We start from the raw sequence: 27,201 nt of genomic DNA, 5'->3' as shown, positions 1-27,201 counted from the left end.
ACATGTTAAAGACACAAATAGACATTAATAGTCTTTAGTGACTGTTCATCCACATCAGTGTTTGTGTTGAAGACATCAGTGTTGGTCTCAGTGTGGTTAACAGCAGTCAGCAGTCCAATTAGAAAAAGCTCATTTCAAACACTTCATGCAGTTCATCTTCTCACCAGCAGAGGGCCACAAATCACCATCAATGAAGACTTCAAGGAGATGTTAGTGACATCAGAGCTGCACATCAACATCTGATCAATATGGAAGTTCATGTTTCTGTCATTGGATCAGTTCAAAAGCACAAAGCATGCAAATGTGCTCTTATTGTGAAAAGGTGCTCCTGCTGAGAGCTTCCTTCCTGTCCTGCTTCCATCACAGCTTCCAAAAATGAGTCCAACAGTAAGAGCATGTGGAGAGGTTGGAAAAATGGCATTAAGAAAGAGAAATCAAAGACTTGGATGGATTTGAATGAGCTCAGACTTGTTGAAAATGCAGAGGAGCTGGTTGTGAAGTGAGCTTCAGAGAAACACAACATCCTGATATTCACTGTGAAGCTTTGAGTGGAAAAAGACAGAAAAACAACATGTGGGTCCTGGAATAATGGCAGCTTCCATCTTTGAAGGACTGAAGAGGAAGAAGTTTACAAGAAATCATTGAGAACAGTTTCAAACATCAACTGATTGAATCCATGAATGTGAAAACGTGTTTGTGAGTGAAAGAGACAGACATGTACAGACTGAACTATCTGTTCAACAGTCAGAGTGTTTCTCTAACAGGAGGACGCTCTTTACACTCAGCTCAGCACAGAGAGGCTGAGGCACCAGGAGACCTGAACATAAACCCAGGATAAAGAGGTTCAGTGAATGTGGTGTTGAAGGTGTGGAGGTGGATCAGAGTGTCAGAGGAGACTCTGTAGAAGGACAGAGTGCCAGCAGGACAGTCCACATACACTGCTACTCTGTTAGAGCCAGAGGAGGAGGAGGAGGAGGAGGAGGAGGAGGAGGAGGAGGAGGAGGAGGAGGAGGAGGAGGAGGAGGAGATGGATGTGTGTCTCTTATTGTGAAAGACAGAATGAGAACGACCATCATAGCAGTTCAGACTCCAGGACTGATCATTGCCTCCAAACACACAGTCTTCACTGCCTCCTTTCCTTCTGATTCTTCTGTAACTCACTGATATATAAACGTTTCCTCTCCACTCGACCTCCCAGTAACAGCGACCAGTCAGACCATTTCTACACAGCAGCTGAGGCCAATAATCAAACCTGTCTGGATGATCAGGATATGACTGAACCTCCTCCACACGTGTCACCTTCCTGTTGTTGTCAGACAGTTGTAGCCATTTGTTCACTGTGTTTGTGTCGATTGTGAGTTGACAGGAATCTGATGGAGAGAACAAACACAATCCAGCTGCAGTTATTGATCCATCATCTGTTCATTGATTGACACTTTGATGATGACTCCTGACATCAGAGATGTGAATGAGTGATGTGACAGTTTGAAGATGGTTGAATGTGTGCTGCTTTGTTTTCATCAATCACATTAAAAACACACTTACACTTCCTCAGACCTGGGCTCAGCCATCGCACTCCAGCAGGCTCCGCCCTGAAAGGAGGAGGGGGGTCAGAGGTTATTTCCTGTCTTCCTCTGAACGTCTGCGTCTCTGTTTTCTACATGTTTTTGTTCTGGCTCGGCCGCACGGCTAATTTCCCTTTAGGGCCGATGAAAGCGAAGCTGCGAGCACCACGAGGGATGACCGCATCATTGAACTGTTCTCAGATCAGCATCAAAACCCTGCAGCTGCAGGTCTGACCCGGCTACAGGCAGAGGCAGTGATGGCCAGTGGGAGCCTGTTTGAACCCTTTGGAGTTCATTCTTTGAAGCTTTCAGTCTGGATGTTGTTGATGAGAAAGAAAGCATTCAAATGCAGCACTGGGCTCATCAAACTTCTTCTCCATCATTAAGTAGAGGAAAAGAAGTGACAGAGTCACAGCTGTGCTTCAGAGGCACACACACACTTGAAGATGTCTGACCTTTGAATATGACAAGTATAGGAAAATGATCCACGGATCAAGGAGATCAGATCCTGTGGATTAGTCTGCAGTACCATCAGATTGTTTTCCTGTTTTTGTCTCAAAGTGTCCTTTATACGGTCAGAAAGGCACAAAAGTCAAGAGGATTTAACCCAACAGCTGAAATGATGTTAGAACAGAGGATGTCCACGTGTTGGGCTCTTTGTCTTTCAGCAGTGCTTCACAGGATCTTCCAGTTACACATTGTTTTCACACTGGAACAACATTTGAATCTTCATTTGAACATCAATTCAAAATGACTCATTGAAGGGAATTTGCAGCTTTTGTCTTCCAGCTGAGAACTTAGAAGATCTGCAAACTGCACAAGGTTGTTAAAAGACTTGAAGCTGGAAATGAGCTCAAAATGGAAAACTGGCTCTGAAATCTGAGACTACATCACGCAGAATAATCACACCAAGAAGAACAACTTCCTCTGTGGAGCTCAGGGGCGGAGCTCAGGGGCGGAGCTATGAAGAGGAGAGGGCAGAGGAGACGAAGAGGAGGAGAGAGAAGAGGAGACGAAGAGGAGAGAGCAGAGGAGACAAAGAGGAGAGAGCAGAGGAGACGAAGAGGAGAGAGCAGAGGAGACGAAGAGGAGAGAGCAGAGGAGACGAAGAGGAGGAGAGAGCAGAGGAGATGAAGGGGAGAGAGCAGAGGAGACAAAGAGGAGAGAGCAGAGGAGACCAAGAGGAGAGGGAAGAGGAGACGAAGAGGAGAGAGCAGAGGAGACGAAGAGGAGGAGAGAGCAGAGGAGACGAAGAGGAGGAGAGAGCAGAGGAGACGAAGAGGAGAGAGCAGAGGAGACGAAGAGGAGAGAGCAGAGGAGATGAAGAGGAGAGAGCAGAGGAGACGAAGAGGAGGAGAGAGCAGAGGAGACGAAGAGGAGGAGAGAGCAGAGGAGACGAAGAGGAGAGAGCAGAGGAGACGAAGAGGAGAGAGCAGAGGAGACGAAGAGGAGGAGAGAGCAGAGGAGACGAAGAGGAGGAGAGAGCAGAGGAGACGAAGAGGAGAGAGCAGAGGAGACGAAGAGGAGAGAGCAGAGGAGATGAAGAGTGCAGCAGGAACATGAAGAAGAGGTGAGCATCAAAGAGGCGACAGAGGAAACCTGCGCTGGTAAAGTTTGAAGCTGAACTAAATGCTGCAGCATGGCTCTCACAGATGATGCTTCATCAACATGTTCCAGTTTCTCTGAAGCTTTTCCTCCTGCTGCTGACAATAAAAACAGGAACAATGCTGAACAACTCAAACTGCACTCAGTGATTATTTCAGGATCATCGTGTGACTTCAAGCTTCAGCTCGTACACAGTCTTTGACATTTCACATTCATTTTCCTCTCAAATATAGGAAAGAACTTGAAGAACGGCTCTGTTATCCAGGGAAAATCCAAAAGCTTTTAGGCTCCGCCCCCAATGTTTCAGAGCCTAGCAGCGGCCCTGGTCAGAAGCTTCCAGAAACAGGTAAGGGTACCAGAGCGGGCCTATCCAGGCTGTGGGTCAGGACCCCTCCCACCGTTCCTTCACAGTCCCAAGTGTGTAATCCTTAATCCGAGAACAAGCGACAGCAGCAACAGCATCCAGGAAGAATTCCAAAAGCCCACCAATCCTGACACGGACACACCGTCCAATCAGCTCGTCTCTCAGCGTCTGCACCTGTGCTTTGCTCCCACCTGTCTCTGGTTTGCAGGTAGCTCCCAGTGGATATCCTGTCCTCTTTTCCTGTGCCTGCTTTGGATTTCTCTTTGATGGACTTTGTGTTTCCTCATTTTGGACTTTTGCATTTGGCCCAATAAACGCTCCTTTTTCTCACTTCCTTCCTGCCTCTGGAGCTGCACCTGGCTCCTCTCTAAATGCACTGATTTATTGCATTGTTGTCACTTCCATTATTTTATAGAGTGTGTTGGCTTTTCAAAGCACACTGTGACCTTTGTCTCTGAAAGAAATGCAGAAATGCATTTGTGCAGGGCTGCTGCCTTTAAATGAAAACATCTCCCTGTAGCTGTCAGCTTCTACCACAGCTCTGATTAGAAAACTGTGATCAGTTTGTTCTTCTTTGGATCGAGCTAGGCTAACAGTTTCCTGCTTCCAGTGTTTGGAGGAAGCTAGGATCAATATGTCCTCGGCCTCTCTGTGCACACATTCATCTGATCTGAATCAGGCTCAGAGGGAAAAATGAGTTTTCCCAAAATCCTGCACTGTTAAATATCCTGAGATATCTACAACTTGTTCCTGGAGACGTTCTCCTTGGAGACCCCCTACATTAATATCCCTTATTGTTCACTTCCAAGAGTGTTTTTGTTGTGAGCAAAGGAAAAATGTTCCTGCATGTGTGATTGTTCATGTCACATGTGCATGAAACAAACAGGAAGTGAGTGAAGGACACAGGAAATGCTTCCAGCTCTTCCTCCTCTATCAGACATCCTCTCCATACCTGAGAGTGTCCAGTCTCCAGCGTGGATCCTTCAGTGCGGCCGACAGCAGCTTCATTCCTGAGTCTCCTGGATGATTGTAGCTCAGGTCCAGCTCTCTCAGATGGGAGGGGTTGGAGCTCAGAGCTGAGGCCAGAGAAGTACAGCCTTCCTCTGTGATCAGACAGCCTGACAGACTGCAGACACAGAAAACAACAATCCATCTGTGAGCAATCATTTCCTGTTTGCCACATACAATAACATCTATCCATTTCCATCCATTCAGTTTAATGGAGCTTTATTTATAAGTGACAATTGCCAACAGACAACAGCATCATCTCAGGTTGTGTAACAGTGTAAGGTAACAGCCTCCAATGTTAGAGAGAAAGCCCCAACCATCAGACAATCCACTGTGAGCAGCACTTGGTGATGGTGGGAAGGAAGAACTGCCTCTGACAGAAAGATGCTTCCAATGAAAACAGGCTCCAGGAGGAGCTCGGATCATGACTGGTTTCAGTGTGAGGGCAAAGAGAAGAGAGCAGAGATGAGCTCAGAGAGACAAGAACCAAACACAAACTAAGGAGAGAGAAGAGCAAAGTTAAGGAGCTGCAGTAGTGGCAGATCAAAGCATCAGGAGGGAAAAGAGGGGAGTGCAGAAGAAATGCATCATGGGAAGTCCAGCAGCAGCCTGAGCCTATAGCAGCAGAACTAAGGGAGGGTTCAGGGTCACCTGATCCAGCTCCAACTAGAAGCTTGATCCAAAAGGAAAGTTTGAAGCTGATCTTAAAGCAGAGAGGGGGTCTGTCTCCTGGACTCAAACTGGGAGCTGCTTCCACAGCAAGTTCAACATTTGGAAAAAGCTTTGAAAAAGTGTTTGTGCTGCACAAGAACATCTGGCCTTGGTATCCTGTCATGTCCTGGAGTGTTGAGGAGGAGAGGAGCCAAATCCAGATGCAGAAGCAGACTGACTGAACCTTTGATTAGTTTGATGGACAAAGCTCACTAAGTGACTGATACCTGCAGCCCACCTGTGCTCACTGTGGCAGGTAAGGGCCCTGGGTTCTTTAAAGCAAACAGCCTTCATGAAACACGAGGACTTCCAAGAAGATTTAGTGTCCTGAGTCTTGTTCTTCCCTTCAGATGAACTAGAAGAACACTAGAATAGCTGCACTGCAAACTGTGCAGTGTGGGCAGCAAAGTTAGCACACTCACAAATGCTCAGTGTAACACTGAGTCACCAAATCCTCTGAACTTATTAGCAGGAAATAACAGGAAGAAGCAAACAGCACTCAAAGCAGCTGCAGAACACAATGAACTGAAATGATTTGGAAATGTTTAACAATGAAATGAAAGATTAGAATTTCTCTGAAATGTCCCTTTAAGTTTGCTCAATGACAAAAGTCTCAATGAGGCTCCATGAAGCAAAGGTGGGCCCACACTCTCTCTGCACACACACTCCAGCCAGCAGATATTCTTCCAATAAACCAACTGGAACACCAATGAAAGCTGCTGCAGGCCTGAAGTGATGCTCGGGAGCTCTGTGGCACAAACTGGTCGGCCGTTTCACTCCAGGAGCAAAAAGAAAATCTGCTCCTTATAATGCTGAAGCTGCACATTTACAGTCTGGGAGGAGCAGGAGGAGGAGGACAGCAGGCTGATGAAGATCTCTGCTGATGCACAAGTCTCTGCACCTCCAGCTCATCTCTGCTGGAGTCTCTCAGTCAGCCGAGGAATGATCCCGAGATGGTGCAGTCTCCGTGGTAACTCTGTAGCTCCAGCTGATGGAGCTTCACAGTCTTCCTCATCAGTAACAGTCAACTACAGCCTATAATGTCAGCTGAGGGAGCTAAACAGTGGCTATGAGTCCATTCACTCTGCTAATGAATGCTAACATGGACTCAGCAAGCTAATGAGCTCCCACACACACACACACACACACACACACACACACACACACACACACACACACACACACACACACACACACACCTATTATACAAATTGGACTCTTTTTAAATGAATTGAAATCTTTCCACATTCTCACTGTGTGAGGGATGTTCAGAGTTCAGCTGTTGTTAAACTCAAAAATCTATCAGCAGGTTCTGGCATGAAATGAAACCTTTTCATTTCCATGATCTGCTCCACTTTGTGTTGATTGTTATCATGAATGATCAGCTGGTCCATCATTATGAAGCTCATCTCAGGTGACACTGAGGCTACTTTTCCACCGCTGAGGTGCCGGTGCTCGTGCCAATGCTGATGTTGGTTTCAATGAACCGGTAAAATGCCTAAGAACAGGCCCGCGTTTCCACTGCACTTTGTGAACTGCTCCTTTACGTATGAGTGTGGGCGGGTCCTCGTCTGGACTCGGAAGCCGAGGAGCACAAACACGCTCCCCTTTCTGTGCTGCAAACACGTTTTACGGTCCAAACCAAACTACTGCAGCATCTGTGTGCAGCACAGAGGGAAACACAGACAGCGATTAGAGCAAGACGACAAGTTCGCACTTTGTGTCCTTTTATCTGTGATATGAACTGATACAAAGCAGCAAGTTCAGCCTTAGAGCCCAACCTAATTCACAGCCATCACAGCCGCTTTTCTCCTGTAATACACACCATGCAGTGAAATAGCGGAATAAAGTAATGCCCTTCTGCTGCTTTCATCTCGTGTTCTTGGTTCGAGACCAGCTAGCTTGCAGCGCCGGAGTTGAACCCGTCTAGGTCTACACTCAGTGTCACCTGAGTGTAGACCTAGACAGAGAGCTCTACCAAGCAGACAACCACTCACAGCCACATTCACACCTATACCTACATTTAGGTTACAGTCAGAGAACCAACACAGGAACAGGGAGAACACACAAACTAGCTGAGAGACACTAATGCATCTGAAGCAAATAAATAATACATTTTAAGGGAACAATACAGATGAAGAGGGTAATCAATCGGTATGATGTATTCCTCCATAAATGGAAGCAGGGATAATTCCGATGACTGTAGCTATGGGAAATGGCTGTGGATAATAACTGGGTAATTTTAACCAACCTCTGCACCCCCTACTGGACATACAGTGGGGTGGCTGTGGCTCAGGAGATAGAGCAGGTCACCTACTAATTGAAGGTTGGTGGTTCGATTATCGGCTGCTCCGGGCTGCATGCCATAGTCCATTTACCATTTAACACTTTATCTGTCTTTAAAAATATGTGTAAAATTCCTTCATTGCAGTGAAAAGCAAACAGTGAATCAATATCACCAATAAGCTCCTGAACTGATCATTTACATTAAGGCATTTCTATCACGTTTCCTGAAATCTTAGGTCTAAATACAGTACAGAGATCATGTTTTATTAGATACTCAGTCATTTTCATTAATGCCCACCAAAAACCAGGGATAACACGATACCACTTTTTTTTTATGTCCAATCCCGATATTTTACATTTGGATATCTGTCAATACCGATACAAATCTGATCTTTTTTTTAAAAAAAACAATTGTTTTTAAATGCCTGGATACATTTTGCGTAAGTCTCTCACACAACAAGACTAAGGACCAGGGGGACAGAGCTTTTCAGGCAGTGGTGCCAAAGCTCTGGAACTGTTTACCACTCCAGCTCCATTTAGCTGACTCTGTGGAGTCTTTTAAAAAAACAGTTGAAAAATTCTCTGTTTAACGAGGCTTTTTGTTGACTTTATTTTTATTCTTTTTCTTTTAATATGGTAATGTTATGTTTTTAACATGGTGTTTTATCTGTTTATTTTTTTGATATTGTGTTTTAATTATTGTACAGCACTTTGACTTTTTGTCTGTGAAAAGCACTAAATAAATAAACTTTACTTACTTACAACAATCGCTCTATCACCTGAATCCTGTTGCTCCTATGTGAGAAGGTGATACATTGGCTTATGGTATGTTGCAAATTTCATTAGGGCTGCAACCTTTGAGTATTTTAGCAATCGAGTATTCTATCGATTATTCCATCGATTACCCGAGTAACTGGATAAGAAATACTTCTTTCATATTAACAGTTCATCTGCATATTTTAACTTCCGTACCGCAGTTTTTCCCTGTGTGCAACAAACAGGGTGGATGGAGCAACTACAAAGTTCTCTTTTCTTCACCTACTGATCAGGTGGTTGATGAAGGACCTCCAGCTGTTTCAAAGTAAAGGTTTAATGGTGCTTATGTAACCAATGAATAGAATTTACTCGGGTTCAGATAGCAGTTTACTATCAACCAGTTCTTTTTATTAGAATTCACTGGACTGAAACACATCCAATCTCATCTCAACTTGGGCATAAAATTACCAACACAAAAGGAAAACAAAAGAACAGTACAGTCAATACAGTTAACCAACTTATTTCACTTGAACACGCTTCAGAACTATGTGGGACAAATTATATTTGTCTCCTTGACACATACCAAGTCCTTCTCTCTATATGAGAGTAAAAAAAAAAAATCAAATATTCCCTTTTTGGGGTCCTTAGCAAAAAAAAAAATAAAGTGCTGGCCAGCAAACGAGCAAATGTTTATATAGAGCTCTATATTTATGTGTGTGTGGTGCATACGGACGAATAAGTTGAGCGGGGTGTCCTGACTGGGAATGGCAACCCAGAAAGATGATGGTGGCTGTTGTCTGAAGATGCCGGAAGATCAGCAACCTCTTGGTCTTCCTCCACAAGGGGCACAGGTAAACTTCAGCGAGGTTGCTCTCGCCAATGTTGTCCGCAATAATGCACTAGCAGGAAAACATCACATTATCAGGCATAAAGCAGTCAGCAGATATGCAGCAGGTAGACAGAGACTGGCAAGTCTTTGCTCTGCAGCCGCGCTCGCGCTCTAAAGCCCGGGAGTTACGTTCCCCTAGTAACTGCAGTGGTCTCCATTTTGAAACAGAGTATAATATTATATATCACAAAAATATAACTAAATAAAATAATCAACACTGTTAAGTTGACATAAATTGCATTTCCTCTAAAACAACACCTCTTGGACATTGATAAAAGTTAAATGTTTCACTTAACATGGCTAACATGGTCAACACGACTAACAGGAGTAGCAGTCCTCTTAACTCACAATACCCACGGTAAGACAAGCGTTGGGTCTCTTAACTTATGTTGAATTACTGACGACCTGATACAATCATAAAACGTAAAATCATAACACAGACAACATAGCACGTTACCAATAATGCTCACCTAGCAGGAAAACATCACATTATCAGGCATAAAGCAGTCAGCAGATATGCAGCAGGTAGACGGAGACTGGCAAGTCTTTGCTCTGCAGCCGCGCTCGCGCTCTAAAGCCCGGGAGTTACGTTCCCCTAATAACTGCAGTCGTAACGCTGCCTTAAAGTGATGTCGTGCTTAGCTCTTAAAGTGACAGTACCAATGAAACCAAAATGATATAGAAATGCAAACGAAACAGAACAAACAAAATACAGCTGGGATACATCCTCCCCCACTTAAAATGTGACGTCCTCGTCACTACCAGTAGCCAGGGACTGCACTAGCCCTGCAAGTTGCTGTTGTAAGGACACCAAAAACTACAAAGCAGTGTATGCTGTGTGGGTGAAGATAAACTGTGAGGTTGATAATGAACTTTAGAGCCGACCTGATAGTCACTGAGGTAGGCTGGTTGGACTCGTCTTCTTTGAGGTCTTGTTCTTGGCAAAACTGAACTAGCCTCAGTCACTGACCCTGCCAAATCTGTCTGTTCTGAAATGAACTCAGAAGCATTAGGATTCAGGGTATTTTGAGATGATGGTATGCTCTGCATAGCAGTTCCTGAGGCCTCGCACTGTGGTTCCTGCTCAGTATATTCTTCCACAGCAGATGTGTTTGTCACAATGTCCGCCTCGTCAGTTGTCACTGAAGACTGTAGCGGGGAAATCTGGGCAACACTGTCTCCAGCATCAAATCTCCAGGTTACTGGTAGGAATCCGCAGGGAAGAAGCATGTCTCGATGCAGAACCCTCTCTCTGCCCCCTCCATCCTCTGGTGTGACAACATAGACTGGGATACTTTCGTCAGGCTGTTTGACAACAATATGAACAACAGGTTCCCACTTATCGGAGATCTTGTGTTTCTTTCTTAGGCTCAGATTCCTTATAAGGACTCTGTCACCTACTCCTAACGGCAGGGCAGTCACTTTGGCATCCCAACGCCTTTTGTTTAACAACAGTCTCTTCTCTGCATTTTTAGATGCCATCTCATATGCATGTCTAAGTCTTTTCTTTAGGTCTCTCACATATTGTGAGTGTGTTCTGTGCTTGTAACCTCGAGGGCTGATGCCAAAGCAGAGATCAATGGGGAGACGTGGTTCTCTGCCAAACATTAAAAGAAAAGGAGCTTCCCCAGTCACATCATTTCTGGTACAATTATAGGCGTGCACCAGAGGCCTAATCTCTGGAGCTTGCAAAAAGGCGACTGGACTTCTTTTTGTTTCTTGAAGACGTTTCACCTCTCATCCGAAAGGCTTCTTCAGTTCTCAACCAAATGGTGGAGAGACGTGTTCACGCACATGATCAATAGAGGGTCATAACCACCTCCAGGGGACTACGCCCACAGGGGTTTAAATACCTGGGTCTCTCCACCATTTGGTTGAGAACTGAAGAAGCCTTTCGGATGAGAGGTGAAACGTCTTCAAGAAACAAAAAGAAGTCCAGTCGCCTTTTTGCAAGCTCCAGAGACTACTATGACCTGGATGACTGAGAATCTACACAGACACCAGAGGCCTAACATATTTCCTCCATTCCTCTTTCTTTTTGTCCTCCAGCGTTCCCAAGAGATCAAGCAGAGTTCTGTTGAATCTTTCTACTGGGTTCCCTCTTGGGTGGTAGGGTGTAGTTCGAGATTTAGAAATTCCTGCATGCTTACAAAGTTCTGCCACCACTTCTGACTCAAAACAGGCTCCCTGATCACTATGCAGCCGGCGGGGAAAACCATAGTGGCTTATAAAGTTCTCCCACAACACCGCTGCAACAGTTTTTGCAGTCTGATCTCTGGTTGGATATGCCTGCGCATATTTAGTATAGTGATCTGTTATCACCAAAATGTTTCGAGTGTCCTTGGAGTCAGGTTCCAAAGAAAAAAAAAAAATCCATGCAAACCAACTCAAGAGGACCGCTGACTTTGATGTTTACTAATTTAGATGCTCTTTGTACCCTTGCCTTTCTCCTCACACACCTCTCACAAGTCTTACGCCTCGCCTCAATATCCTTAGCCATTTTTGGCCAGAAAAACCTTGCTCTAGCAAGCTCCAGAGTTCTTTCTATGCCCATATGCCCCATCTCAATATGGACACCTTCAAATGCTCTCTCTCTGTGGCTGCTAGGAAGAACCAGCTGATTAAAGGCTTCACCTCTTTGGTTGAAAACCTTACGGTATAGCACTCCTCCAATCAGAACTAGTTTCGACTTCTCTCTTAAAAGTAAAGTCACCTCTGGCCCATCAACCATTTTAAATGTCTTAGTACAGGGCTCATTCTCTAGAATATGGATGACTCTTGCCAGAGAAGCATCTTCTCTCTGTAAATGATACCAGTCCTCCCCTGACATTTCAGGTAATGCAGAGAGACCTAGCTCTAGGACTGGGTCTTCCAGGTCCTCTGGGACAGCATCTTCATCACACAGGAGTGTCCCAACTGCAGGTATCTCCCTATCCATTTCCTGTCTGTCATTTGAGTCTGTAACATTGGTCACACCGAAGCACACATACAAGCTCTTTACTGCTTCTCCATCCAAAACCTTAAACTCATCAGAGAATGGTCTGGCACGATCCAGAAGGGTAGTGATTCTCCTGTCTATCTCTTGGGACTCGTCATCGTCTTGAGGTGGCTCATGGGGTCTCCTGGAGAGCCCGTCAGCATCAACATTATGTTGACCAGACTTGTAATGAATGTCAAAGTTGTACAATGACAGCGCCGCCAGCCACCTGTGGCTTGTGGCGTCAAGCTTAAGAAGAAGAGAAGAAGAAGAAGAAATAGCCTTTATATTTATAGCGCTGGTCAACACATATGTTAGCGGATTATTATCTGTCAGTACTTTGAAACTAGCCCCATACAAATAGTCATGGAACTTCTCACTGACCGCCCATTTAAGAGCGAGAAACTCTAACTTATGCACCGGATAATTCCTTTCACTTTTAGAAAGACCACGACTTGCATAAGCTATCACTCTGGTCTGACCATCCTGAACCTGATAAAGGGCTGCACCTAAACCTGTCATGCTAGCATCTGTATGGAGCAAATAGGGGAGCTGCCAGTTAGAGAAAGCAATCACAGGAGCTGATGTTAGTTTTTCAGTGATAAGCTCAAATGCAGCTTGACATGCAAGAGTCCATCTGTCTCCAAGCAGATGTGACTGTTTACGAGGCCAATGACTGGAATTTTTATGCCTGGGGCTCCAGTCTCCTTTCAACAAATCATTCAGGGGTCTCACCACCTTGGCATAATCCCTCACAAAACGTCTATAATAACCAGTGAAACCTAAGAATGACCGCAGCTCCTTAGTTGTTTGAGGGCGGGGCCATTCTTTTACAGCTGCCACCTTTTCTGGATCAGGTTCTATTCCCTGTGCAGATATCACATGCCCTAAATACTTCACAGAAGTCTGAAAAAATTTGCATTTGGCAGGGGACAGTTTGAGGCCAAAATCTGCGATACGTCTGAGGACCTTCATTAACCTCTCCTCATGCTCCTCAAGTGAGCTGGAGAATATGATAAGATCATCGAGGAAAGCAACAACCTCGTGGAGGTTAATTCCTTCCATCACTTTCTCCATAGTTCGCTGGATGGTGACTGGAGAGTTAGTCAGACCTTGTGGCATTCTGCGGAACTGCCAGGTACCAAAAGGCGTGGTAAATGCTGTTTTTGGCCGATCTGCGGGTTCAACATCCAGCTGGTAATACCCACTTTTAAGATCCAGCACAGTGAACCACTTTGAACCTGACAACAAGGAGAATGTCTCCTCTATCCGAGGTAATGGGTAAGCATCTTTCTTAGATAAGTTGTTCAGTCTGCGGTAATCCACCACCATTCGCAGCTCTCCATTCTTTTTCCGGACTACAACGACTGGAGAGGCATAGGGGCTGTGAGATTCTTCGATAACACCTGCAGCCAGAAGATCTTGAAGATGCCGTTTCAAGTCATTGAAGTCTGCAGGTGAGACACGTCTTGTCCGCTCTTTGAATGGCACATGAGGCTCTAATTCAATGCGATGAGAGACACCTGTAACACTACCAATATCCAAATCATGCCTGGAAAACGCATTAGCAACTTCAGCATTGATTCTATGTCGTATGTGTTCTTTTAATTGGGACGATATAGGACTGTAACCAAAATCAAGATTAAGAGTGTCGGTTGTTGGTGTGACCTTTACATCATTAGCCACCAACAAGGAATGCGCCTGGGCAGCCTCAGCGTCTGACAGATTGTCTGGGTTGCTGGGCGTGACAGGCACAACCCAGTCAATGGGAGAGCACTCCGCAATGGGAGTTCTTGGATACAGAGTTATGTCGTGCTCTGAAATGTTTTTGACAGCTATGTGAAACTTATTGTGGGATTCAGATTTTACCTCCACAATCTGGTCATAAACTATTAAGCCTCCTGGTGTGGGAGTTTCCTCTGCACCACCTATAAGAGCTTGAAACTCACCATTTCTCTGCTTAGAATGGCAGATACCCTTTAAAGTGTATGTCTCACCACTCTTTAGGCATACAGGCACTTTGCTGCTGAGTGTGACACGCAAAACTTTAGCATTCTTTGCTTGAGAATCGGTCAACCTACAACACTCAGCATAAGCCATTTCCCAATTGGCCTGGATAGATAAAGTTTCTAAGAATTTTGTCCCACCCATCTTCACGCAATCTCGTGTCATCATACGCAGGACATTTGTGCCAACAAGAAGAGGGTACTCGCTGTTGTACGACTGGTCTGGACTGATTAAAGCTAAGACGTGATAGCCTTGGCCTGTCCCACATGCATCTTTTGGGAACTGAACCTCCACCTCTACATATCCCACATACGGGACCTTCTGCCCAGCTGCACCTTCAATGTCAAGTGCCCTTTGTATTGAGAATAACTGTCTGTGTGAAAGATAACGGGAGTAAAATGACTGAGATATTATGGTCACCTGTGACCCTGTATCAATGATGCATTTACACTGAGCTCCATCCAACCATGCTTTACTATCACAGGGCCCCCCCACCAGTCCAACAGGAATTGGAGAGATTTCTGCTGATTCAAAGCAAGGGAACTAGTCTGACTTCGGGCCCCCACCTGTTCCATAGCAGGAGCCCTTAGCTGTTTAAAGCCAAGCCTGGCTGAGAGGTTTTGCGTTGTGTGTTTAGTGTGAGTTGGCTCTGCCTAGTTTGATGTCTCTCACACAGCTTCTTCTGCACAAGTACAGCATTGGTTGGATTAGTGCAATTTGGCAGCAAATGGGTGTCGTCTCCACAGTTGTAGCAAAACTTTCCAACTTTTGAGAGATTTGCTGATGAGGTGGCTGGGGCTACTGAAGTTGCAAGATTGCCTTTAGTTCTTTGGTGTGGCTTCCATATTGGTTTCTCCTCTTTGGAGGGGTGAGGGTGTTTAACAGGCACATTTCTCTGAAGTTCAGCCTCTAACTGCCTGATCCTCTCTTCCAGTTGCTCCCTGGTATGAAAATCTTGTCCTATTGGGACATTGTTGCCAGGTGGCTCTAGGGCTTCAGTATTAAAGTGAGTCCTGGTATGGACTTTGGTTGAGCTCGCCCCCATATGGCGCTTTCTCCTAATTTCCTTTAACTGGCTCTCCTTTTCATATGTCCTTATTTTGAGCAATAATTCTGAAAAGGTCAAAATGGTATGATGTGGGTCATGACTTGACTCTTTTAGGCGCAGGAATCATCCCAGCAGCCTCGGAGGAACTGCTTTAATAACTGAGAGTCAAACTCCTGTTTAGCCACGCCATCGCTTTCTACAACTTCCTGTAGCAGAGTTTGAAGTCGACGGAGGTAGTCAGATGCCTTCTCCCCACTGTTCTGATGTGTCTCTAAAAACTGAATAAACAGCTCTTCCCCTCCTGTAACATTGCCATATGCTTTCTCTAATTCACAGAGATAAACACTTGGTATGGCTTGGGCTCCAATGAAAAGAGCCACATTTAAGGCAGGGGTAAGTAAGCTGTCAAGTATCATACGGCGCTGCTGCCCCTCCGACAGACTAAGGTCACTTAATACCTGCTTGGCTCTAAGCCGCCATACTTTATAATCCACTTCCGTTGGAGGTTTTGGAGTGTTGCCAGAGAAAAGGCGTAGCTCCTTTGGAGGAGGCTGGTGCACTGGTGAGTCATGTTTTACAATATGCTCTACTATGACTTTTTGGACATCAGCAGGCAGAGGGTTGATTACTACAGTCTCGTTTGATGCCTGTGCACAAGTTGATGCAAGGTTCACATCACTGGAAACCGCTGGACTTGCATGAGTGACAGGTTGTGTTTTGAGTGCAGATGCTGGAGTTGATGAAATGGGGCTCCTTTCATCGCTTTTCCCACAAATGCGACTTGCAGCTGCCTGGCTTAAGGTAGCAGGGTCCACTTTGTATGTTAAGGCCAACTCGTGCACTTGTTCCTGAAAACTCATTGTTATGTTTCCAATTGCACGAGCAAGGGGTACAACTTTCTGACTGACTGACTCATTTTCACAGGTAGGGGAGCAGTAATCATCGATCTGTATAACCTCCCAAAATGAACCAGCAACTGAGTACTCAGAGTCCAACAACATGGGAGTAATACCCTCGCCAAACTGGCACAGCATGGTATCAGGGAGACTATCAATGAATTGCACTTTGTTAACATCATCAAGCACTGAAAAGACCCTTTTTACATCATCCAGTCTAGTTGTCTGTGGGACACCCTTAAGCATTACCGTGCACTCTGGGTCAAAACCATATATTTCACAGAACTCCATTTTTTTTTTTTTTTCTTTAAATTTACTCAGATGTTAACCTACGAAACTTTGATTCGTTCATCAATATTAGAGACGAGCTGGATGCCTTTCGAGTCCCTGTTCGGGCGCCATTTTCTCTCTACTACTTTGGATGTAACCAATGAATAGAATTTACTTGGGTTCAGATAGCAGTTTACTATCAACCAGTTCTGTTTATTAGAATTCACTGGACTGAAACACATCCAATCTCATCTCAACTTGGGCATAAAATTACCAACACAAAAGGAAAACAAAAGAACAGTACAGTCAATACAGTTAACCAACTTATTTCACTTGAACACGCTTCAGAACTATGTGGGACAAATTATATTTGTCTCCTTGACACATACCAAGTCCTTCTCTCTATATGAGAGTAAAAAAAATAAAATCAAATATTCCCTTTTTGGGGTCCTTAGCAAAATAAAATAAAGTGCTGGCCAGCAAACGAGCAAATGTTTATATAGAGCTCTATATTTATGTGTGTGTGGTGCATACGGACGAATAAGTTGAGCGGGGTGTCCTGACTGGGAATGGCAACCCAGAAAGATGATGGTGGCTGTTGTCTGAAGATGCCGGAAGATCAGCAGCCTCTTGGTCTTCCTCCACAAGGGGCACAGGTAAACTTCAGCGAGGTTGCTCTTGCCAATGTTGTCCGCAATACTGCACTAGCAGGAAAACATCACATTATCAGGCATAAAGCAGTCAGCAGATATGCAGCAGGTAGACAGAGACTGGCAAGACTTTGCTCTGCAGCCGCGCTCGCGCTCTAAAGCCCGGGAGATCCGTTCCCCTAGTAACTGCAGTCGTAACGCTGCCGTAAAGTGATGTCGTGCTTAGCTCTTAAAGTGACAGTACCAATGAAACCAAAATGATATAGAAATGCAAACGAAACAGAACAAACAAAATACAGCTGGGTTACACTTACAGGGCGAAAAAGCTTAATTTGGACACTAGAACAACATTTCTTTCCACTCGTCTGAGCTCACCGTCTCTATAATGGCTCGGCCTCTTTGCGCTTGTGCAGACACACTGCACGTAAAACAGCTGACTGCTGCTGTTGTTGTGTTATCAGTGTTTATGTTGAAAAATTGGGGGCTGCGTGAGCGTAATCTTGTAATGCTTTATATTCACAAGCATTCTCCAGGAAGGAGGTACTCTCTGCCACAGTACAGAACAAACAGATTTAAATTCTCTTTTATTCCTAATACTATTAACTTTTTGAACTCTTTAAGATGATTGTGTCCCTGGTTGCATGTGTTGTATGTTTGATTGTTTTATAGATTTATTTATTCTTGCTGTTGGCTGCAAAACAAATTGCCCCTCGGGGATAATAAAGTATTTGAATTGAATTCTCCTAAATACGTTTCTACTGCAGGTCTATATTTAGTCACTGATCAAGGATTAAAGTAAAAAAACATATTTTGACGGGGAAGGGGTCCTTCCAGTACCGGACAGTGCTAATAGCAGTGCTCGCTAGCAGTATGTCTATGGTTATAGGGATCCATTCTGGGAGCTGAAGTAGAAAAAAAAAATAGCAGCTGAAATTCTCAGCACAGTGAGCACAACACACAAACACAGAGAGCGGTGAAGGTGTGGAAAAACATGTCAGCGATGATCCAGTCAGTGTCAAAGGGAATCCGTCACTGCGACGGAGAGCTTTGTGGAATCTGAGGGTTTTTTTCTAACTCCTGATTTCAACTCCATTCCAGTAGGTGGCGGTAATGCAGATCTAAGCTGGTTTGGTCAACCACAAACCCACAAGAAGAAGAAGATGATGGAGAACTGTAATGCAGCTAATGTGAGCAAAACACTATTTAATGAAACGGGATTGAATTTTTTTATTTCTTTCCGATATCCGATCCAGTAATTTAGGCCAGGATCAGGCCGATACCGATGTGTGAATATTGGATCGGCGCATCCCTACCATCTTCCTCCCAGTATGAAAGGAAATTGGTTATGTTGTCAAGCCAAACAGACCTAAATCTCTAAACTAACCAGTGGATAAACTAATTTTCCTTTAACAAAAAAGTTGACTATAAATAGTCTTTAGACAGTTATTCAGACTCTAATAATCCATCCAAGGGTAAATAAAGGGTCACTTAATAAATAAAAGGTCTCTATGAAAATTAGCTATTTGTGCAATAACATAAATCAGATTTTAAACTATCATCATTGGAAAGGTCTGAATCCTGACCTGAGAGTTTCCAGGGTACAATGTGGACTCTGCACTGCAGCAGACAGAAGCTTCACTCCTGAATCCTGCAGGTCGTTGTTACTCAGGTCCAGCTCTCTCAGCCTAGAGGATTGGAAGCTGAGAACTGAGGACAGAGCTTCACAGCTTCTCTCTGAGAGGTTACAGCCACTCAATCTGACAAAAAGAAGATGACAATAAAACAAACACTTCTGTTAAAGTGAGACCAAGGTGCACTGAAGAGATAGTAGATTTAGCAATACTTAATCCTGTTTGGTTATTTTTTTCCAGAATCTTTGATCTCTTACTAAAATGTAGGGCTGCATAAAGCTATTATTTTAGTAATCGAGTATTCTATCGATTATTCCATCGATTAATCGAGTAATCGGATAAGAAATAATTTTTTTTATTATTTTTATTTTTTATCTGCATATTTTAACTTCCATACTGCAGTTTTTCGCTGTGTGAACAAACAGTGGTGGATGGAGCAGCTACAAAGTTCTCTTTTCTTCACCTTAACACTTGCTGATCAGGTGCTTGATGAACGAATGAATGAATGAATGAATGAATGAATGAATGAAGGTTTTATTGCCATGTGGGTGAACAGGTTCACACATTGGAAATTGCAGTTAACAGAGCACCCATCCAAGAATACAACAAACACAAACACAAACACGGGGGGACAGGTGTCCGAGGTCATGCAGCCGTCTTCCCGGTGCTACCTTTAGCAGAAGAACAGAAAGAGACACACTGGGATAGGTAGGTTAAAAAAAAAATCATCTCGTACTGTATTCATTATAAACACCGTACAAGGTTCCAAAAAACACCTCAGCAAAAGCATATTTGCACATTTAAAGCCAGGATAGCAATATGGTGGGTAAGGTCAGGGTCAGGAGGGGATGCAGACGGAGACGAGAGGGTAGGGGCATTGTGGAGCCAGATGCCAGCTCCTAGCCAAAACAGTTCGCTAATAATGGTGGAAGTTCATCAGCGGCCGTGGTACACCAGATCCAGCTTCACAAATCACAGAGAGGGGCTGAGGGGGAGAGCGACCGTCACACATAGGCCTGGAGAGATATGATTACCAGCCCAAGGCCGGCTAGGGAGCCGAATTCCTGATAATGCAGATGTTGTTTTGGAACAGGCTGCTTGTTTTTTTTCCAACAGCTTTCAGTCTCACTGGGGAACCCATTCAGTAATCCAATATTCCAAATTCATTAGTTACCGTCCTCACTGTGCAGAACCGAACCTTATCTCCAGATCGAACCCCTCTCGCCTGCGAGCACGCTTTACAGCTCAGGTCCAACAGGCTTTGAGTCTGAGTTTGTACGGCCCTGCACAGCCCATCCACCTGGGTCGGCAGCCTCTGCAGATGTCAAACTGCTGCCCATATTTTCTTAATTTCCCAGTAAATCAGGTATCCTCCGAGCCCAAACAAAAGAGATACCCCTACCACATAGCCAAATATGTAGACGTCTTCCACGTCCTCGACCTCCAGGGCTGAGAAGCACACAGGTCTCCACAAGCTCCAAGAATCGATGACGTATCCAACCGGGTCTGTTCCACTCGGACACGCAGGCTCCCCTTTCCCCGTTCTCATAGTGGAAAAAATTTGATCAATGGTGTTTAGGGCCCAGTTTGCCACATCCATGTTGCTCTCAATCTTATTCTTATTCGGACAGTGTGTGAGAGACGCTCTCACAGCAAACAGCAAGCAGGAGAGATGGGGAGGGCAGGGAGAGAGGTAGAATGCGACCGTCTCCATCAAGAGCAGGAAGAGAAGACCTCCAGCTGTTTCACAGATTTAATGGTGGTTACTAAAAGAAAAAGCTGCTGTTTTGGACGCTGGAAAAATGTTTCCTTTTGCACTACTTGAGCTCACCATCTCTTTGCACTTGTGCAGTTAAAACCGCTGCCTGCTATGAGTGTTTTGAAAAACTAGTGGCTGCGGGAGCCATGGCGCATGTGTGAGTAATGTTGTAATGTTTTGTATTCACAAGCATTCTCGAAAATATGTTTCTACTGCAGGTCTATATTTAATCACTAATAAGGGATTAAAGTATAAAAAATATTTTGACGTAGCCCCTCGGTCCTGGGGGGCGGGCCTTCCGGTACTGAACCATCGCTAGTGCTAATGGCCCGTGGTCGCTAGCAAACCAGTCCTGGTAGCTACAGCTGAAGTAAAGACAAAAATAACAGCTGAAATTTTCAGCGAGCACAACACACACAGACACACAGAGACCAGTGGAGGTGTGGAAATGCATGTCAGCGATAGTTGCCACCCGTCCCGTAAAGTACGGAACCCCCGCATGTTACGGAGCCATATTCTACGGAGTCCCGTAACATACGGGGTTCTGTATTTTACGAGACAGGTGGCAACTCTAGATGATCCACTCTGTGTGAAAGGAAATCCATCGCAGCGACAGAGAGCTTTTTAGAATCTGTGTGCACGCGCGTGATTCATACTCCAGTCCAGTAGGTGGCGTAATGTAGTTCTATGTTGGTTTGCCAGCCACCAATAAACCCACAAAAAGACGATGGAGCACTAATGCTGCTAATGCTAGTGAGGAGCGCCGCTTACAGCGAGACAGCTGAGCGCTGCAGAGTTTAAACGAAGCATCGACACAGTAAATTTGTGTCGATAATGTTTTAGAATCGATTTAATCGATGAATCGTTGCAGCCCTACTAAAATGCCACATATGGATGCATTTAACCTTCAATTGATCAATTTTTTAATTGATTCATTTTGAAAAACAAAATATCATTTGATCTGACCTCAAAATATTCAGTTTATAAGTGAGACTCCGCAGTCCAGCAGACAGAAGCTTCAGACCTGAATCCTGCAGGTTGTTGATACTCAGGTCCAGCTCTCTCAGACTAGAGGACTGGGAGCTGAGAACTGAGGACAGAGCTTCACAGCTTTTTTCTGGGAGGTTACAGATACCAAGTCTGAAAATTAAAACATTAACAATACAAACACTGTTGTTAGAGTGTAACCAACACCAATTAGCAATAATAACCTGTATTAATCTGCATTTTAAAGAATCTTTATTGTCTCATGTTGAACAGGTTAGAAATAATGAAAATAATACTAAGAAACAACAATAAATTAATAAGGCTGAGTTTTAACTGCTAAGATTTTTCCTTTGGTTAATTTTTGCCAGTTTATAACAAACAGAACATCTATTGGTCTGACCTGAGAGTGTTCAGTTTGCAGTGTGGACTCTCCACTGCAGCAGACAGCTCCTTCACTCCTGACTCCTGCAGGCTGTTGGTACTCAGGTCCAGCTCTCTCAGACTACAGGACTGTGACCTGAGAACTGACAGCAGCTCTTCACAGCCCCACTCTGAGAGGTTACAGCTGCTCAGCCTGAAAAATGATATTTGTGATCAGCTGAAAATCAGTTTATATGTTGGACATAAACAAAAACCACAACAACAAAACAAGTGTGTGTCCACTACAATTCATGAGAAACAACTTAAAATTTAAGACTGGAAAAATAAAGCATTTTAAATTTGCTCAGTAGAAACACAATTATACCAACATGTTTAAATGGAAACCAGTGAAGAGCTGATAGATTTAGTGGCACTAGTTCAGTCCCTGCTGGCACAGGCCTGTTTTAATACCTTTGATTATTGTTGCTTAATGCAGTTCACAGTAATCTTTATGCATCATATCCTGGACCCTGGTGTAGCCTCTCATTTCATCCTCTAACTAAGACAAACTGCTTTAGCTCCTTCCCCTTTAAGGCCACCCTCCCTTAAAGTCTGGCTAGTTTCATGAAGCCTGGTGAAGAGCAGCAGTCATTGTGAGCTCCACCTCCTCCACCTCCTGGTTTAGGAATTCTGAAAACAAACTGTAAACCTACCAAAAACCTGATTTCTGTCTCATGTTTGGAAATCAAATCTTCTAAGATCCATCTGTACATTTTAGAGCCTGATTCTGGAATATGACAGTGGAAACAGGAACATCCACAGCAACAAAGATTACAGCAGGACATCTCTGTTTGGGAAGTATTCCCCTCATTACCTGCTTAATGTGAGCAACACTGGATTTAAACACTAGCTGTAGAAAACAAGTGTTCCTGTTAAAGGTGTCTGTGAAGGAGATGAGCTGAAATGCTGACTCAGGAAATCCCAAAGATAAAGCTGTGAGTCAAATGTAATTCTGTGGGAACTCTGGTTAAGGCAGCCTTACAGTAAGACATGCTTTCTGACAACAAACAGGAAAAATAGTGCCAGTTTCTGTTATGAAGACCCAGTTTGTCCTCCATGCTGGATGCAATTAGGGCAGCCATAGCAGAGATTAAAGAGGAAATAAGGGACTGCAGTGAAGGTGGGATACAAGTCAGAGCTTGGATTAGCAACATCAGAAGAAGATGTAGTTACAGTCTGCTGACTAAAGTGTTTGCATTAGAAACAAGAACTAAACTCCTGGACTTGGAGGTTGTTTCTGTGAACAACCTGAGGCCAGTAAAGCTGCCAGAGGGCCTGAAGGATCAGACCTTTGTTCTTATTTTGGTCAAATGGATGCTGGAGGTGCTGAATTATTCTGGACAGAGGGCACCAGGTCAGGTGAAGAGAGATAATAATGCTCCACCAACAGGCCCGGTTCTAGCCCACTGTAGTTGGGTGGGCAGACTGAAAATGTAGGTGGGCAAGTATATATATAATATGACACAAAATATTAGGCTATATTTGTTTGTTTTTTGGGAGCTGAATACAGCCCTAGTAGGCACAAAGATATACATATACCCTCTCCATTTATCTGGGTTTGGGACATCACAAAAAGTACACAGATTTGTGACCTTCTGTGGCTGGAATATATATATATTTTTTTTTTATTCTTTTTGTTTTCTTTTTTTTTATTATACAACAGTACAACAGAAAGAGAACAGCAACTGCAAAAAATGCAAAATGTGAAAAACTACAGAATCATTCTTCTGTTTTTTTGGGCAAACTTTGTGACAAATTCATTTGGGAAGCAGAAACATGCGTCCTGAGCCACAGAGTATTCCAGCCGAGGTCTAGTGCGGTACCACGCTGGGTTGAATGAGCAGAACATATTGGCGAAGGCATGATAGTTAGCTAGTGCTGGCTGTGTGGGTTATAATAGTTTTGGATTTTTACATTATTGTTTAGTTTTAGTTAGTTTTTACTTTTTTTTTCTCTAATTCAGTTAGTTTTAATTAGTTTTCAGAGCGGTTTTGCTCATTTTTATTAGTTTTTATTTTAGGTTTAATGCTTAGTTTTAGTTTAGTTTCATTAGTTTCAGTATTAGTTTTAGTATTTTCATACTTTGTCAGGTGCAAGATTCAATGCACAAAAGTGACTATTGTGTAAAAAAAAAAACTCACCAAAAGATACCATAAAGAAATATATTCAACAACCAACAGTTCACAAGACAGCAGCACTACAGGCTAAATGTGTAATAATTAGGACACACATGAACATCAACAGGGAGAAACAAAGAAAAACATGAACTCCCAAACTCAATAAATTCTACAATAAATTCTACAATAAACTCCAGCATCAGTGCAGTAGATTAACAACAGCTACATGTGGTGTTTGATAAAAACAAACTCTTTGAAGGAGTCAAAGGTCAAATCCAGCTGCATCCTGATGTTCTCACCACCCGAAGCTGCTTCTGTTAGCTTGGTTAGATGCTCGCTGATTAGACTTGCAGGGTCTTTGCAGCCTCTGTACACAACCTACAGAAGTGTCCGACCTCATGTCCGCATTGATGCTTGTGTAGCTGTGTGTGTTGTGTGTGTTAATTACCTTGTGGTCGTGTGCTGCGGTGACTTTTTTTGGTCCTCGCTCTTTGTGCTCAGTTTTTTTGGCTGCAAACATATTTGTCCCTGTTTTTCCACTTCCTTCATTTCCTCACGTCCATTCCGACAGCAGTCTCCCTCCAGGAATTTGCTGACATTTGTGAGTCCTTATACTGATGCTTTGATTATTATTCCTGATTGTTATTCTCTCACTGATAAAGTAGACGGAAACGCACAAGAACTGAACAGGTTCATCACAGCGTTGTGGACCCGCTCTGAACCCGGTCGGTTCAGAGCGACTCTGCCGCTTCCTCGTGCACACGCACGCACACAGCTGCCCGACGGCGCTCCCAGCTTAAACTCATAGAGCGGAAAAATGATCAATCCACAATAATTTCAGTTAGTTTTAGTTAGTTTTGTAAACTCACAATACAGTTTTAGTTAGTTATCGTTTTTTCCTTTTAATTGTAGCCTTTATTTATTTCAGTTAACAACAATGTTTTTTCAATTTCAGTTTTCGTTATTTTGTTCGTTTTCGTTAACTATAATAACCCTGGTGTGGGCACAGTGCTATTCAGGTCCGCAACGGTAGGACCTGGCGCCGAAACGGCCAGAGGAAGGACCTGCTTTGGGTCTGGGGATGTGGCTAGAGTAGGACTAGCATCAGGGGTGCTTGTGCTGTTACATGCAGAGAAACTAGTCGGTAGATTGTCTGCTGATCGGACAGAGGAGGAGACGGAGCAGGTAACCCGCTCAGGGGGAGATATTTCAGCACGGGCAGCAGCGGGACGGGAGCTGTTGGGGATACCCCAGTGCTAGATTGACTGATAGACGCGATACATGCTCATGGTAAAAAGAAGTACAAATATTAACATGGCAATTAGAGTGTGACCCAGATTAAGTAAAAGCACGAAATGATGGGGTGCAGCCCTGAATCAGGCCTCTTTCCCACCAACAGGGTTCTGGAGCCCGTGCTGTAATTTGAACCATGAGGCGGGTTTTTCCGCCGAAACACTCGGTGCTCGGCCGAAAAACGAGTTCAATTCCGGCCCCGCAAACTAGCTGGTCTCAAACCACAAAAGCGTGTGAGAAAGTCAAAGTGTGGAAAATAAAAACTATTGTAGGCGTAGCTTGATGGGAGTACCATTCGCTGCCCGCAGGCGGTATGGGAGATTTTGATTGGGTGGGCAAGAATCAGATTTGGGTGGGCTGAGCCCACCCTTGTCCTATGCTACAGCCGGCCCCATCCACCAAAAACTCTGATTATGAAATTTCTCCTTCACAAGGACAAACTGAAGGTCATCTGTACTGAGTGGGTGAACAAGGACATTTTTATGAACCAGTGACTGAGATTTGACAACATGAAGCTACAAACAACATAAGGAATAAGATTGAGTTCAGCAGCAGCTGCAGAGCCTGGGTATATGATACAGAGTTACTGAGAACTGAAGAGAGAACAGTACAGAAAGAACATTGATTGGATCCTTTGGGATGAACAGAACATGCCACAGATTTTTCTTATTATGGGTTTTTGTTTTTGAGAGATTAATGATGGGAGTTAATGACCTATGGGTCTGGATGGTACTTTGATAAGAGTTAGACACACAAACATCTCAGAAACACTTTCTGCTGCTTTGGGACATTAAAAGTATCATAAGTTTGATTATAGCTGATGATCATTGAGTTCATATTCTTAAGTTTTTAAAAGAACAGCACCCATCACACTGTTTATGATAGAAATAAAGGGATGATGACATATTTACTCACAGAGCTTTGTTGGAGGCTTTGACCACTGGCAGCAGCATCAGCAGAGCCTCCTCTGAAGCAGAGTATTTCTGCAGGTCAAACACATCCAGATCTTCTTCTGATGACAGTAAGATGAAGACCAGAGCTGACCACTGAGCAGGAGACAGTTCATCTGTGGAGAGACTTCCTGATCTCAGGGACTGTTGGATCTCCTCCACTAGAGAACCATCATTCAGTTCATTCAGACAGTGGAACAGATTGATGCTTTTCTCTGCAGACAGATTCTCATTGAGCTTCTTCTTGATGTACTGGACTGTTTCCTGATTGGTCTGTGAGCTACTTCCTGTCTGTGTCAGCAGGCCTCGTAGGAGACTCTGATTGGTCTGCAGTGAAAGACCCAGGAGGAAGCGGAGGAACAAGTCCAGGTGTCCATTTGGACTCTGTAAGGCCTTGTTCACAGCACTCTGGTAGAAGGATTTCTCTGCAGATTCTCCTGTTTCAGACTTCTGGGAGGTTGTTTGTTGTTCTTCCAGCAGATTGAGTCCAGACTTGATGAAGGTCAGATGGACATGAAGAGCAGCCAGAAACTCCTGAACACTCAGATGGATGAAGCAGAACACCTTGTCCTGGTACAGCCCTCTCTCCTCTTTAAAGATCTGTGTGAACACTCCTGAGTACACTGAGGCTGCTCTGATATCGATGCCACACTCTGTCAGGTCTGATTCATAGAAGATCAGGTTTCCTTTCTGCAGCTGATCCAAAGCCAGTTTTCCCAGAGACTCAATCATCTTCCTGCTCTCTGGACTCCAGTGTGGATCTGTCTCAGCTCCTCCATCATACTTGACCTTCTTCACTTTGGCCTGAACCACCAGGAAGTGGATGTACATCTCAGTCAGGGTCTTGGGCAGCTCTCCTCCCTCTCTGGTCTTCAGCACATCCTCCAGAACTGTAGCAGTGATCCAGCAGAAGACTGGGATGTGGCACATGATGTGGAGGCTTCGTGATGTCTTGATGTGGGAGATGATCCTGCTGGCCTGCTCCTCATCTCTGAATCTCTTCCTGAAGTAC

At 44.2% G+C, this 27,201-nt stretch overlaps 1 pseudogene; it reads right to left on the bottom strand.

Moving 5' to 3' along the window:
* Positions 1–786: 786 nt before the first annotated feature.
* LOC115777508 (NACHT, LRR and PYD domains-containing protein 12-like) lies at positions 787–27,201 on the bottom strand (annotated as a pseudogene).

The sequence above is a fragment of the Archocentrus centrarchus genome, unplaced genomic scaffold (genome assembly GCF_007364275.1).
Source record: "Archocentrus centrarchus isolate MPI-CPG fArcCen1 unplaced genomic scaffold, fArcCen1 scaffold_55_ctg1, whole genome shotgun sequence".
NCBI lineage: Eukaryota > Metazoa > Chordata > Actinopteri > Cichliformes > Cichlidae > Archocentrus > Archocentrus centrarchus.
This window is presented reverse-complemented; position numbering and strand designations above follow the sequence as displayed.